General features: G+C 48.5%; 1 protein-coding gene and 1 non-coding gene across 9 annotated transcripts in view; one reads left to right on the top strand and one right to left on the bottom strand.

Moving 5' to 3' along the window:
* Nucleotides 1-2,090: 2,090 nt before the first annotated feature.
* Nucleotides 2,091-14,961, top strand: part of SETDB2 (SET domain bifurcated histone lysine methyltransferase 2) — a 65,452-nt gene continuing 52,581 nt past the window's right edge. For 2 of the 8 annotated variants that reach the window (XM_017535904.2, XM_017535898.2), the window contains exon 1: nucleotides 13,684-14,257. The gene's annotated coding sequence lies outside the window, so the exon portion shown is untranslated. Of the gene's footprint in view, nucleotides 2,304-13,397; nucleotides 13,525-13,552; nucleotides 13,642-13,665; nucleotides 14,258-14,961 lie in introns of those variants that run through there. The other 6 variants (XM_017535902.2, XM_017535901.2, XM_017535900.2 and 3 more) reach the window with 6 other exon arrangements.
* On the bottom strand, nucleotides 10,155-10,260 carry LOC119472334. Its single transcript, XR_005201474.1, has one exon. It is a non-coding gene; the product is annotated as a U6 spliceosomal RNA (small nuclear RNA).

Genomic DNA, 14,961 nt, shown 5'->3' with positions numbered 1-14,961 from the left:
CTTGCTTGTCTGTTATATTAGAGGAGATTAAGATTTTATGTCTTTTACTTGTTTACCATTTTATCCAAAAGAATATCATACATGTGGCATGAACGAGAACCATCTCTGCATGGGTGTTCTTTCAGGAAGGTTTTGGATATTTGATTGGGGGCTTATAGTTGGATAAAGGTCTGAGATACATACTATTGGGAGACCCTGAAAACCTAGACTTAGTCTACCTAAAAAGACTGAAAAGACTGAAGATGGATGTGAACAAGGTGTGATTTCATTTTTGAAGCATGGAGACTGCTGTTATGTAGCTGCCATAATGAAAGCAGAGCAAAGCTGAGTGTTTGGCCTGGTCTGCACTAAGCCCGTACAGACATCTCACTCAAGCCTCCACCTGACGGAGGGAAACTTGGACCACAGAGAGGGTGAGCAATGCCCTTCAGATCAGACAGCTGGCCACAGAGCCAGGATTTAGAGCCAGGGCTGACCCCAAGGTCCACATCTTTGGAAACCAGGCTGCAAATCCAGGCCCCTCCACCTGTTCTTCAGCTCTGCACCCCAGGACAGATAAATTCATCTCCTCACAGCCCCCACAGGAAAAGGAATTCTGGATGCCAGTGCTAAAGGATAACGTGGTGGAAAGATTTTGAAAGTTAGATTCATTCAAGGGGGTAACTTCACTTGGTGGTTTGATGTTTGGAAGATCTCATTAGACCTCTGTGTAGCGTAGGGACACTCAGTCTTGAACTTCTCCAATATTTTGAGCAGTCCCTCAACTTGACATAGGCATTAATTTCAGATTGCAGTGGGGGCAGTGGCTCATGCCTCTAATCCCAGGGCACTTTAGGAGGTGGAGGCAGGGGATGGGGGCGCAGGTATGGCAGATCGGGATTGCTTGAGCCCAGGAGTCCAAGACAAGCCTAGACAACGTAATGAGACTTCATCTGTACAAAATAAAATTAAATAACAAAATATAAAACCTTTTTTTTTCAGATTGTCATTCTGCATCTGCCTTTGTTTTCTTGGCTTCCTTTTTCAGTTGGACATAATATTAGCTTAGATTTCCTGACAGGAGTGATTGCCACCCAGCCAGCTATTCCACCATTTCCCAGTGGCCCAGCACCCGTGGGCCACAGAGGCTGAAGTTCATGGTGGATGCACATCCAATACCTGCCAGCATCCCCGCCTTTCCTCCCAACTTCCTCCTCAGGGAGGAGAATATACAGTTACAATACCCTAAAATAAAGTCACCATGAAAACACACAAAAAGTCGCAACTCCTTTATCACCGACTAATGTAACGTAGATATAATTTAATCACTCCATTGAGAGCCATCTGTGTTACCTTAAAATGCTGTGATCATGGGGCCCCTCTGGGAGAACATGTTGCAATATACGTTAATCATTCATCCTTTAGGGAAGGTTGGAAAAATAGGATCACTTTTAGTTTTAGGTCTGATACCTGACGCTATAAAATAGCCAAAATATTTATTCAAGTACTCATTTATTCATTCATTTAACACCTGTTGAACTCATCCTCCTTGCTGGTTAGGGATGGATCCTGAGACAGGACACGGAGTGACACACCAGGATGACTGTAGGCCTCATGTGCCCTTGGGAGCTGGGGGGGTCAGAGGCCTTTATAAGTCGGTCTCTGCAGCTGGCCTTGGGCTGAATCAGCAGAGAAGGGAAGATAGATGGGAGGTGAGGAGCCCGGGAGGAAGAGCAGACCCCATTGCCGACCCCCAGGACGTGGGGGACCTACAGAAGGGTGGCACCCTTCAGTGCAGAGCCCCGGGACTGGGCCCACAGTGGCAAAACTGAAGAAGGAGGTGCAGGGAATGGGGACCCCTGACAGCAAGGGGAGCCAGAGGTCTCTGACAATGCCAGCCAGCTGTGACCACACCGGCTCCGCCCCAGTTCACTTCCCCTCACAGCTGACACTACTTGCTCTTGGGACCAACCCTAGTTAATCACCTCACCTGCTGGGAAGCTAATTGTGGAAACTCCTTCACGCTTGGTGAAACAGACACATGCAGATGCCCCCACGTGTTCTGCCCTGGGCAGTCGCTGACATACACCCTCCTCCCCTCCTTTCCCATCTCGGAGACCTCAGACCCCTTTTTCCTTTGAAATGTCATCTACTCATGAGAGGTTTGTGTGGAGTAACTGGAACCACATGGACTTTGGGCACGGCCGCACCCGGACTGAAATCCTGGCTCCACGGCTAGCTGTTCCATCTCGAGAATCACCCAGCTTCCGGGAAACAGCCAAAAAGAGGACCAGACTCCCGGGATCGTCGTGGGAACTAACGAGGTAAAGTAGGTGACGTGCCGGGCTCAGATTGGGTGAGCCCACGTTAGCCCAGTCACAAGAGCAAGAGATTCCCACTGCAGGGAGGGCAGGGGCACGAAGCGCGGCTGGAAATGACGAGGCGTGGGCGCCCGTGTCCAGGGCATGTGGGGACGCGAGGGCGGCGGGAGGGAGCCTTGAATGCCCAGCTAAGGGTCTGACGCCATCATTAACGCGCTGGCGTTTATTCAGGAAGTGCCGTGAACACCTGCGTGTCTGGGCGGGAAAGCTCTGGAGGGAGAACGACGAGGGAGGGCGGGTTGATAAGCGCCTGCGGGGAGCAGCGAGGCCGGACTCAATGCTGCCGTCAGTCAGTCCCTCTCTAGATGCGTTAGAGTATTAACATCAGTCCTCAGAACCACCTTATGAGGCATTTACTGTGATTATCCTGTCAACCTAAATAACGAACAGAGAGAGGCTCTCAAAGAAAGTGTTTATTCAGGAGTAGGGCACTGCAACTGGAGTGTGCCTGCCATGGTAAAAAGCACCTGTGCCTTCAGGGACGTGAAGGAAGACAAAGGTTTTTAAAGGGAAAGAGGATGATATCATTGCTTTGAAGTAACCATCCTTGGCTACATGGGTCTATTGCAAGAGGGATGCTAGTCCAAGGCTGGACAGGCAGGTACTGGGCAGGTGTCGTCCTAGAAGCATTTTTTCTGCAAGGTTGTGGTTTTCATAGTCTTCCGTGGTACTTTTTGTGATCGGGCATTTATGCACAAGAATCTTTCTCTTCATGGCCTTCTCCTTGTCTCTATTTGTCAGGATTTGTTTTTAACAAAAGTGACTCCATTCTGATTCTGACATCTTTCACAATCGCAATATTACAGGTGTGGAAACAGACTGAGAGGGTTGCTCACCCAATTATACAGCGAGAAGATGGTGCTGCAGGATTCAAACCCAGAACCCAGAGGCAGCAGCCATAGAACTTGCGAGATACTTAGGACTTACTATTGATCAGGCGCAGCTGCACCATTTCTGGAGGACACAAGCCTGTGGCGTGGGTGACCTGAGTAGAAGGTGACATGCTTAGCCAAGATAGGGAGCCCGAGACAGGGGGCAGAGGCACACTCATATCCTGTGCCTGGAGACATGGTGTGGTGATGTCCAGGCAGCCATTGGACAAATGAGTCTGGAGCTCATGAAAGATGTGGGCCAGAGGCACCCATTTGGAGGTCACTAAGATTTAGACAGCTGGGGGTTGCTGAGATTTAGGGAGCAGCTGGGGTCTGAGTGAAGAGGAAGTGATCCATTCCTCGCTGTGATTCAAATCTCAGGACCCACCACCCTTTCGCCTCCTCCACTTGTATTTTAACCTTATCTGAAACCTACATCCCACCTCAATCGGGGTGTGGGGGCAGCTGGGCAGCAGGGGGACTCCACAGGCGTCATGTCCTTTCTCCGTGGCAGTGCTCATGCTTTGCCTAGGTCTCCACCCAGCCTGGGTGCACTTAATATCGTCCCAAAGTCTGCATTTGATCCAGTTAGTTCTGAGGGCCAGAGCTAGTCATTCAGAGGCTTGTAACCCTGTTATTCCAGAAACCAGGCTGACAGTGTTTTTATAAAGTGCCATTAGGACAAAGGGTGGTCGAACTCCAGGCCAGGGCCTTGCTGTGTCACCCCAGCCCCACATTGGGAGGTCTTGGCCAGGACCCCAGCATCAGTGACAGACGATGCTTATATAATCGCAGGACTCTCAGGGGAAAGGGGCAAGGCCCTAACTGCAGACTGGTTCCTTCTGCGGGGTTGGGGGGGGGAAGCCTCTGCCCTTTTCCCCGGGGAACTAAGCATGACATTCTCATGGCCGTGACCTGCTGGCCTGGATGAATGAGGCTCTGTGCTGAGGGTGTGGGAGGAAGGAAGAGGGCGTGCCTGCAGCTGCCTGGCAGCATCTGGCAGCACCAGTCGTGCCCTTCACCTTGACCAGGGACCATTTCCAAGCTGAGTGGCTTTGTTCAGTTGTCAATGTGCTGTGCCCATCAGAATCCAGGTGTAGCACGCGAACAGGCTAGGATGCCAGGGAACGGGCACCCAGATGAGAGGACCAGGACAGGGCAGGTGTGACTGTTTCCCTTGCACCTTCAATTCTCCTCTTGGGTCTTGGCTCTTCTAATGTCCTCCCAAGTTTTCAGGTAGTTCCCGCACAAGACATGTGTCATCCCTCAAAAAAAAACACCTTTTATCTCTTAGCTGCCCCCTTCAACCCCTCTTCCGTCTCTCTGCACTCCTTCAGGGCGAAACTTCTCCAATTTCTCCATGAGTGGGCTGTGCCTCCTCACCTGTGATGCACACCACAACCCACCCATCTCTGGCTTTCCCACCTCCCTGGAAGATGCTCTTCCCAGGGCTCTCCAAGACCTCAGAGTCACCAGATCCAGTGGCAATTTCCTGTGCTCATCTGATCCCTCAGCAGCAGGTGACAGGGCTGGTGGCCTCTTCTCCAGGCCCTCTCCTCTCCTGCCGCCCAGGCAACTTCACACTCCTATGCCCTCTCGGCTCAGCCTCCTCCACCTCAGAGCTGAGCACCACTGTGCCTGGGCTCAGTCTCCTGCGCATCTCCTCTCCATCTCCCCATCTTCCTCCAAGACTTCAGGTCTGTGGTCTGTGTGCACCTGCCTGTGGCTCCCACCTCTGTGGCTCCAGGTTCTGAAATCCCCCCCAGTTGTACATGCCAGAAACCCAGGAAGGCATGTGAGTCCTCTCTGCCTCTCACCTCTCAATCCACCGGCATTTCTGCTTCTCAGACTTACATCACATCTGAGCAGCTCTCTGCATCGGCACGGCCCCCACCTGGTCTGCACCCCATCTCTGCAATCGTCCAAAGTAATTTTTTCATAGGTCACATCTGGTCATGGTTCTCTCCTGCCCCCAAATCCTCCAGTGGCTTCCCTTGCTGCTCGGAATCAAACCCAAAGCCCTGGCCACTGTCAAAGCACACAGGACCCACAGGATCCGGCTGTACCTTCCTCCCACAGCAGTCTGGCTGCTTTTTCATTCCTCCCTAAGGGCCTTCCCCAACACCGTTCCTTCCGCTGAGAATAGTCTTCCCCGCTTTCTTCACTGGCTGCTTCTTGTTCTCATCCTTGCTCTCTCAGCTTAAATACCCACTTATAGGTTTCCCAGGCCCAACACAGAATCCTCTCACCCAAAATACCAGCTACCTCTCCAGTAGGGTGCAAACCTCCAGGGCAGGGGCAATGTCTGTTTCCCTTATGAATGTATCACCAGGGTCTGGCCCAGTGTCTGCGACATAGTAAATGCTCTCTCATGAGTGAATGTTTGACTCATCTTTATAAAGCACAATTTCACTTGCCTCTTTCTCTCCTCACCCCCTGGGCCCCACCACACCTTCCAGGTGACCTTCTTTTCCTTCCCCCTCCCCTCCTGCCGGTGGCGCCTGACATTCTGTCCTGTCACTCTGCCCTCTTTCTGCTCAGCTCACTTACATTCCTCTGTCCCCTCCTTTATTCCCTTCAGATGTCACCTTAGACCTTTATCATTTCTCATTTTGAACCAACCAGCAGCCATCCAATTTCCTTCTTCCTCCCTCCATTCCACACTAAGGCTGGAGTGACTGCTTTAAGATGCAAATAGGGGCTGGGAGCAGTGGCTCCTGCCTGTAATTCCAGGATTTTAGGAGGCTAAGGTGGGAAGATTGCTTGAGCCCAGGAGTTTGAAACCAGCCTGGAAACTGTCTCCACAAAAATAAAAATAAAAAATTAGCCAGGTGTGTTGGTGCATGTCTGTGTTCCCAGCTACTCAGGAATCTGAGGCAGGAAGATCGCTTGAATATGAAAGGTCAAAGATGCAGTAGGCCGTGATCATGCCACTGCTCCCCAGCCTGGGTGATGGAGAGAGACCCTGTCTCAAAGTATATACATATATATATATACACATACACATATATAGCAAATATGGTTGTGTGGTCTCTGCTTAAAGTCTTTCTATGGCTCCCTATTGCTCCCCGGAAGTGTTCCTAAGCCCCTTCATGGTCTCACTGTCCCCTGCCAACCACCTCCTCCTCCCTCTCCTTGCCCACGGATGCTATAACCATCTGCAGTCCCAGGGTGACGCACTCGTCTCTGTGCACCGGCCCTGGAAACTCCAAACTCCATAAAATTCAACAGTGTTCACATTTCCTAGTTTCACTTCCAAGCGGCACCTGCATCAATTTCTGCAACATGCTGCTCTCTGGTGGCCAAAATAAGTAACAGTTTTTACTGTGTTTCCATGGGGCCCTTTCTAGTCACATTATCGATGACTTGGATGGGACACAAGTAACGCATTGATCAAATAAATGCCTGTGTGACACCAGTCTCTGAGAGCGATGCCTAATTAGTGTATGAAACAAAATTAACAAGCAGTAGGACACGCTGCAGTGCTGGGTTCAATCTGACCATGGCTAGGTTTAATAAGGATAAATATAAGTTCTGTACCAAGGTCTGCAAACAAACTCCAGCTCTGCAGGTAGAAGCCTGGGTGCCTGGACAGGGGATTCTGATGACCCTGATGCCCTGTTGGGCTGCATCGCCTGTCACCTGGGCTCCTGCAACACCTCTCTGACTGGAGCCTTGGCCACCCTCCCCTACACCAGTCCTTCCTCTACGTGCTGGTGATCATTCCTGTGAATCAGGCCCCCGGGGGAGCCATCTAGGGGCGTGCACACACGCTGCACCTGGAAGAGACACAGGCTGGGGACAGGTGTTAACACTTTGGTGGTCCTCGAGGTCCTGGAAGAGGATGGGGGCCCTGGAGAGAAAGCAAAGAAAGAGACGAGAGGACCCAGGAAGAGCCCTGGGAGGAGAGGAGAGGAGAGAGATAAGAAACACAAGATCAGGCCGAGACTGACAGGAGGGAAGTGTTATGAAGCCAAAAAAAGGAGAGTCTCCAGGCGGGCTTATGCCGCACGCTGAAGGCCCAGGGCAGGGTTAGGCCACTAGGAGTAGGGGAGCACCTTCCCACAGGGAGGGGGAGCAGAAAGACAGCAGTGGTTTGTGGAATAAACAGGAGGGATGTTGAGAAAGTTAGCACAGGCTTCCAAGTAATGAAGGGAAAGGAACCCTGTGGGGTAAGGGAAGCTTTTTGAACGTTGGAGAAATGTATCGCTTAGAAACTGCAGCATAACCAGCCCCCTGAAACGCAGTCACTTAAATAACACCAATGTTTCCTGTGTCTGTGGTTTGGCTGGGGGTCACCTAATCTCGGCTAGGCTGGGTGGGATGGCTCTTCTACTTCAGATGTCTGGTGAGGGCAGAAACACGAAGTGGAAACACACAGGCTTTTGGAGCCTCACGTCGGAACTTGCACGAGGACATTTCCACCTCATTCCATTGAACCCAAAGTCAAGAGGGATAACAAGTTCCACCTGCTAATGGAACTGGCAAAACGTGTGAAAGGGAAGAGTGAAACACCAGGGCCACCGATGCCTTCTACCATGGGAGACATGCGGAGTTGTAATGGAAAGAAAGAGGACATCAGAGGGAGAGGCTGGACAACATGAAATGCATATTGTGCCGGGCATGGTGGTTCACGCCTGTACTCCCAGAATTCTGGGAGGCCGAGGTGGGCACATTGCTTGAGTTCAGGAGTTCGAGACCAGCCTGGGCAACATGGCAAAAACCCCATCTCTACAAAAAATACAAAAATTAACCAGGCATGATGACACGCACCTATAGTCCTGGCTACTCGGGAGGCTGAGGTGAGAGGATCACCTGAGCCCAGGAAGTTAAGGCTGTCGTGAGCGAGGATCAGCCACTGCACTCCAGCCTGGGCAATGGGAGTGACATCCTGTCTCAAAAAGAAAAGAAAAAAAAAATGAAGTGCATATTGGGAAAATCATGAAAGGCATTGAATTTGGAGCAGATTCATGTTCTGGCTCTGCCAGTAGTTAGCATTGTAGCCTTGGGTGAGTCGTTTAACCTGAGGTTCCATTGCATTATCCCTACAGTGGAAATGCTAAGCCCTGCTTCACAGTGTGAACATTAAATGAGGTGAAGTAAAAAGTGCTTCCCCGTAAAACGCAAACCTAGCTACAATGACGCAGTAAGTTTCCAGGAGGGGTGGGAGGCTGTCACAGGACTGCGGGAACACAATGGCTATTTTCAAGTACTCCAGAGCATTCCTGCGGTAGAGAAGACACAAAGAGGCCTGTGTTAAAGATGACGTCTGGCGACAGAAACGAGGGAGTGACGGGGGAGTAGTTTATGCCATAAAAATAACATGTTAATAACAAGGACAGGCCAGTGTGGCTTTAGGAGGTGGTGACTTCTTCAACGCTGGGGATGCTGGAGCAGAGCCCTGTTGACCTGTCCCTTTAGGGGCATGTGAAAGAAGAGATGCAACTGCTGACAGGTGGTTGGATCCATCAGCTGTGCTCAGGCAAGGGCAGCCCACCATCCCAACACGTGGCGGGGCCTTCTATTGTTGTGGAAATTTCTGGGTGATTGAAATGGCATTTGGTGGATGTGGGCCAAGGCTGCTAAACCTCCGGCAATGCTCAGGCCAGTCCTCATCAATGGCAATGCCAATGGTGCTCTGGTGCATAAACACTGGACTAGGTGAATTCAGAGCTCCAATTTTGAGAGTCCAAATGAATGCATGATCTATTTTCAGCAAATGTAACCAGCAAGCCCCCCACTTTTTGCCGACGCCTCACTGCAATAATGGAAAAAGTTATTTGACTTCAGAAGTCTTAGCTGTGATTAAACAAGCAGAGTTACAACAGCTAAACACTGTAATCTATTTAAATAGGAAGGTTATACACACATGGTTATAAAACAGTCACAAATACACATGACCATTATGTAACAGCTATGATAAGGCTATCTGGAGCATAAATCATCGATTATTCTACCAGATATGTAACAAGAGCCAACTACTCTGCTTGGAGACACCACAAATAAACACTGCACATTTTATGAGCTCCTCATTTGCTTGCTACTTAGGACAAAAAAGGGGTCTCTGGAGATCTGTTTTCTTCAAAAACACTGGCCAGGCAGTTTGAACAAATACCTTCCTGTTTTCCATCAGCACTCATGTTTTCTTGATTTGGGGGCTTGGATCATTAGTAGATTCAGTAAATATTTGCTGTTGCTTTTCTGCTGCTGCTGTTGTTTTTCTCGTTGACATGTTTTTATAAGAAATGCATGTGGCCCTTTTCTCATTAAGGCATTTTTACAAGAAATGCATGTCACCCTCTCTTCCCCGTTTATGCAGAACCTGTGTCATCAAAAGGCAGGGGGAGTGGGTGGCTGCAGAAGGGCTAGAAAGCAGTTCACCCTTCCTACAGGTGTCAAATGATTACCAAGTCACTGAACTGATTTCTTAAAATAATTCTCAGAATTGTCTGCAGGGTCCCTGATGGCATCTGATTCTGGCCTATCCCCAGGATATGGGGAGGCAGGAAGCACTGAGGTTGATTTATCACTTTGGCATCAACTTCAGCCAAGAAAGGTGGAACCTCCCTGGCCCATAGTCATCTTAAAATGTGAGCCTTCCATTCATCCACGTGGGGATGGTCTGGGCATTATTAGACTAGCTATCATGGGATGTGAAGCAGTCATCTTGGTCCACAAGATAGAGCTTCATTATAAGAATGGCAGGGCAATATGCTAGGAGCATGAGCCCCTGACAACTATGTGTAGCAAAACCACCTGATCAGATCATATTCTTCCACTGGAAAAAAACTGTATTAAAGTCATAATTATTTTTAAATTTCTCCATCACAGTAGCCAAACCTGTATGTTAACTAATAGAAATTCCAAACTGAGGAGTGTGGGCTTTGTCAATAATACAATGTCATATAAAACGTTTGGTTTTTTAAATACAGAATGCTTTGCAAATTTGCATGTAATCTTTGCAGAAGAGCCATGCTAATCTTCTCCATATAGTTCCAATTTTAGTATATGTGCTGCTAAGGGACCACAAAGATTTTTTTTTTTTTCAATTTCTTGGCTCTTAGAAATGATAAAATGTTTTTTATTTAAAATTTTTTTGTTTTTTGTTTCGAGAGAGTCTAGCTCTGTGTGCAGTGGCACAATCATGGCTCACTGCAGCCTCAACCTCCTGGGCTCAGGTGATCCTCCCACCTCAGCCTCCCAGGTAGCTGGGACTACAGGCACATGTCTCCATGCCTGGCTAACTTTTTATATTTTTGGTAAAGACACGGTTTAACAATGGTGTCTCAGCTGGTGTCTATCTCCTGGGCCCAAGCAATCCCTCGGCCTTGGCCTCCAAACTGCAGGGTGTAAGTGTGAGCCACCACTCCAGCGTTAAAATTTTTTTTTAAAAAAGAAAAATAGTAGCTAAATTAAGACAGTGGCAGTGAGGGTAGAAAGATGAAAAGGAAAGGCATTTTGGAGACTGAAGCGACCCAGTTGGACCAAAGAGAAAGGTAAGGATTTGAAGTTTTAAATCTTAACCACATAGAAGATGCCTACACTGACTTTGGGAGGCCAAGGTGGGCGGATCACTTGAGGTCAGGAGTTCGAGATCAGCCTTTCACCAACATGGTGAAACCCCATCTCTACTAAAAATACAAATACAAAAATTAGCTGGGTGTGGTGGCATACACCTGTGGTCCCAGCTACTTGGGAAGCTGAGGCACACGAATCACTTGAACCTGGGAGGCAGAGGTTGCAGTGAGCCAAGATGGCACCACTGCACACTCCAGCCTGGACAACAAGCAAGACTCTGTCTCCAGAAAAAAAAAAAAGATTGTATGTGCCTTCAAGAAAACAATGGCAAATAGAGCATTATTGCTTGAGGACTCACCTTAGTTATCTAAATTTTCTTCCTTGAAAAACTTTTTGTAAAGACCAACAATTACAAACCTATCCTTAACATTATTTATATGTTTAAATTGGATGCAATAACAAACTTAATCCCAATTGAAAGTCAAGTTTTCCAGAAAGCAGATTTAACAATTATTTTTTGGTTAGGCTTAAAAAAAAAAAAAAAAAAGGTATATTCATACCGCCCAATTACTGCATTCTTTTACTTACTCATTGAACAATTATATTATCCAATGTATGCCAGGGACTATTTAGGTGAATGAGATACAAATGTTTTAGCATCTGTATCTACATGCTAAACATCAGCATTATCTATCAGTGACCTCCTACTGTTACTGATGTTTCTTATTCAGGATCTTTCACTTGATCTTGGTAACTTTTACTGACATGTACTTTAGCTATCAAATCAACACTACTTTATTGATAACTGAATTCTTGCAACTTAAGTTTTATAAGGTTCTTCAATAAAAAAGGAATTAAACATTTATTTTATATTTATTTATCTATTTTGAGTTGGGATCTCACTCGATTGCCCAGGCTGAGTGCAGTGGTTGGCTTCCCGCAGTCTCAAATCCTCATTTCCACCTCCCCAGTAGCTGGGACTATAGGCACATGCCACCACATTTTTGGTTTTTGGGGGTTGGTTTGTTTTTCTGTAGACAGGAGTCTCACCGTTGCCCAGGCTGGTCTTGAACTCTTGGATTCAAGCAATCCTTCCTCCTTGGCCTCCTAAAGCACTGGGATTGCCGGCATAAGCCATGGAGCCCTGCCCAAAATTAATTTTAAATACATCAATTAGGCCCTGTGCGGTGGCTCATGCCAGTAATCCAATCACTTTGGGAAGCCAAGGGGAGCAGATCACCCAAGGTCAGGAGTTCTAGACCAGCCTGGCCAACATGGTGAAATCCCATCTCTGTCAAAAATACAAAAATTAGCAGTGTATGGCCGATGTCTGTAGTCCCAGCTACTCCGGAGGCTGAGGCAGGAGAATCGCCTGAACCCTAGAAGCAGAGGTTGCAGACAGCTGAGATCGCGCCATTGCAAACCAGCATGGGCCACTGGTTTGAGTGAGACTCCATCTCAAAAAACAAACAAACAAACCCATCAATTATGTTACTGTTTGTTTTGTTTGGGTATTCCTGATGCGAGATGTCTATATTATGTATTGTTGATTCAGTTGTTCATCAGTTAATCCTGAATAACTGAAAACCGAGCTCAAGGCAATAATATATCAACTTTCTTTTCATGCATGTCAAACTGCTAAATCTACCACAAAATATTAGCCTTTCATCAGCGTGGTTTTCAGATCCAATACATTTTCCCCTCAAATAAAAGACAATGCATGCCGTCCACAATTTGAAAAAAAAAAAAAAAAAAGGAGGAAGGAAAAAGAGGTTAATTCTATCTCCTTCCTCCCACCTCAAAAAGAGCTCAGAAATTAAGGTGGTTTCCCTAACAAAGCCTCCATCTGCTCGATGAAGCTCGAGGAAGCATGTCATGGCAGACCCAGAGTATCTTCAACATATCTCACCAGGGAAATCAATATTTGACAAAATTCTTCCTTCACGTCCCCCGTTTTCTGCAAGACCACCACTTTCTAGCTAAAAAAAAAAAAGAGAGAGCTGCAGGAATTCTTGGCTGCCCACTAATGAACAATCTTGCCCAAACGCAGAACTTGACGCCTATTCTTACCAAAGAATGGCCTTGGTCAAAGAGTAACCCCCCGCGAAGAGCTAACAGTTTAACAGCTGCTCCCTCGAAAATGTCAAAAGAGGAAGTCTCTTTTGAATCTGAGGATAGCAGTGAGGCACTCCCCTTCTATTACTAGCTTTGTTCCTTTCTCAATCAGGCAGTTCATCAGCTAGACTCTTTTGTCAAAAGGGGTTGATGGTCAGAATCTCTGCGAGACAAAGATTCCAGAAAGAGCACCCTGGAACCAAGGAATTAATGTTAAGGCATCAAAGACCCCGCCCAGCTCCCACAACGACCAACAAACCATAGCCTGGGATCTCTACTATTACCACCATCACCACCACCACCATCCCTCGCTGTCTCTAGCCAGGGATGAAACTCAGGCCCAGGAAATCCATCCTCTCCGCGAGTGAGATGGCGCCGGGTCTCCTCCCTTAGGCCTCTCCTTTACCCCAGCGTTCTCCCGGGACCCCTCCACTACCGCAAGCCGCGTGAGTTTTCAACCCCTAAGAAGCCCAGTCCCAGCCACACACAAGATGGCAGCCCCAAACCTACTGGAGGAAACAGTCGCGCTATCACACAAGTGATGCCGGCCTCTCGACTGCGAGTAACCCAATTGGCCCAGCCAGAGAGCGCGAGTCAAGCCGAGAGCGCTGGCAGCCAATCGGGAGGCGGCGCGTTCAGACGCCACTGCTGTGCCAGAGGTAAGCGCGCCGAGTCTCTGAGGAAAGACCCAGTGGGGAGTGCGACCAATCAATGGGTTACTAGCTGGGTGGTGGGACGGCCAGCGTCCGACTCCTCCCCTGTAGTGATCGCTTTAGGTGGGTCTCCCTTGTCCTGGGCGGAGGTTCCGCCCTCCCCTGTTCCCGGCGGAGGCGGGGCGGGACTGTTGTGGTTGAGGTAAAAGCTGGTAAATGGTAAAGTACTTCCCGGCCAGAGGGCACCCGGGCCCGGGAGGGCTGAGCGGCTCGGCGTCGGAGGAGAGCCCCACCCGTGGAGGAACCTAGCCTCGCCAAGCGAGCGGGCGGAGCTCAGTCCTCAGGTCAGGCGGGCGGAGTAGAAAACGCGGCGGAGCCGGGTGAAACCACGGCACCGCCATGGGTGGCCCCCGACAATTCCTCTAGCCGGGCGGTCGGAGGACCTGAAAACGCCGCAGAGCCGTCGGCCGCCCGAGCAGGGAATGGACCCCAGCCCTTGCAGCCTCCCTTCTCTGGGCACCCACGTGCAGTCCAGGCTGTAGGAGGAGCCGCGGGCACAGAGTTCTCAACCCCCATTTCAGCCTGTCTGTCTGTCTGTCTGTCTTAGGGAGCAGCCTTAATGAGAGGTGATTCCTAAGCTGCTGGGAACCTGAGGCTGTCAAAAGGACGGCAGGAAATGGACAGCAGTATAAAACCCAGAAGCAGAACTTGAAGGTTTAACCAGTAGCCCATTTCACAGGTAAGATTACACGAGCCCATAAATGCAGCAAGAGCAACATTCACCCAAGATCACAGAGTTCAGATTAGATAGTAACACTTCCTGATTCGCTATCAGCCACAGCCCAATAAGTAATTAAGTAAGGAAAAATACTGTGCTCTTCGGCATGTGGAAACCTGCAGTGAGCTCTGTAAATATTAACGCATGAGGCCAAAGAGAGGAGTAACTTTGAAGAGGTCAGATGGGGTAATCAAAGCATAGGCTCTGAAACCAGGCTGCCTGGTTCCATATTTTGTCTACTTAACGGTATGGCGTGCCTTAGCTTCCTCATCAGCAAACGAGCTGCTAATTTAACCCACGTGACTGTTAGGGGGATTAAATACGAACACGTGAAGTATTTAGAAGCGTGACTGACCCGTGGTTCTTAATCAATGTTTATTGCTGTCATTATAATTAAAACGTCAGAAGCCGAGAAGAAATGGTGTGTTTTTAAAGCCTATTTTTAGAAATGAAAAGGAACCATACACTGAAGCAAAGCAGACTACCTTAATTATTTTTCTGCCAAAATGAAAAAGAAGGGTTAAAAGTTTTTTAAGCCCATTTACTCTGAAATATTAACACCAGTTGTCTCTGGATGATGAGGTCGTGTTTAAATTTTCTCCTTTATGCTTTATTGTATTTTGTAGATTTTCTGCAGGGAACATGTTTTACTTTTGCCAGTTCAG

The sequence above is a fragment of the Cebus imitator genome, unplaced genomic scaffold (genome assembly GCF_001604975.1).
Source record: "Cebus imitator isolate Cc_AM_T3 unplaced genomic scaffold, Cebus_imitator-1.0 Scaffold94, whole genome shotgun sequence".
NCBI lineage: Eukaryota > Metazoa > Chordata > Mammalia > Primates > Cebidae > Cebus > Cebus imitator.
This window is presented reverse-complemented; position numbering and strand designations above follow the sequence as displayed.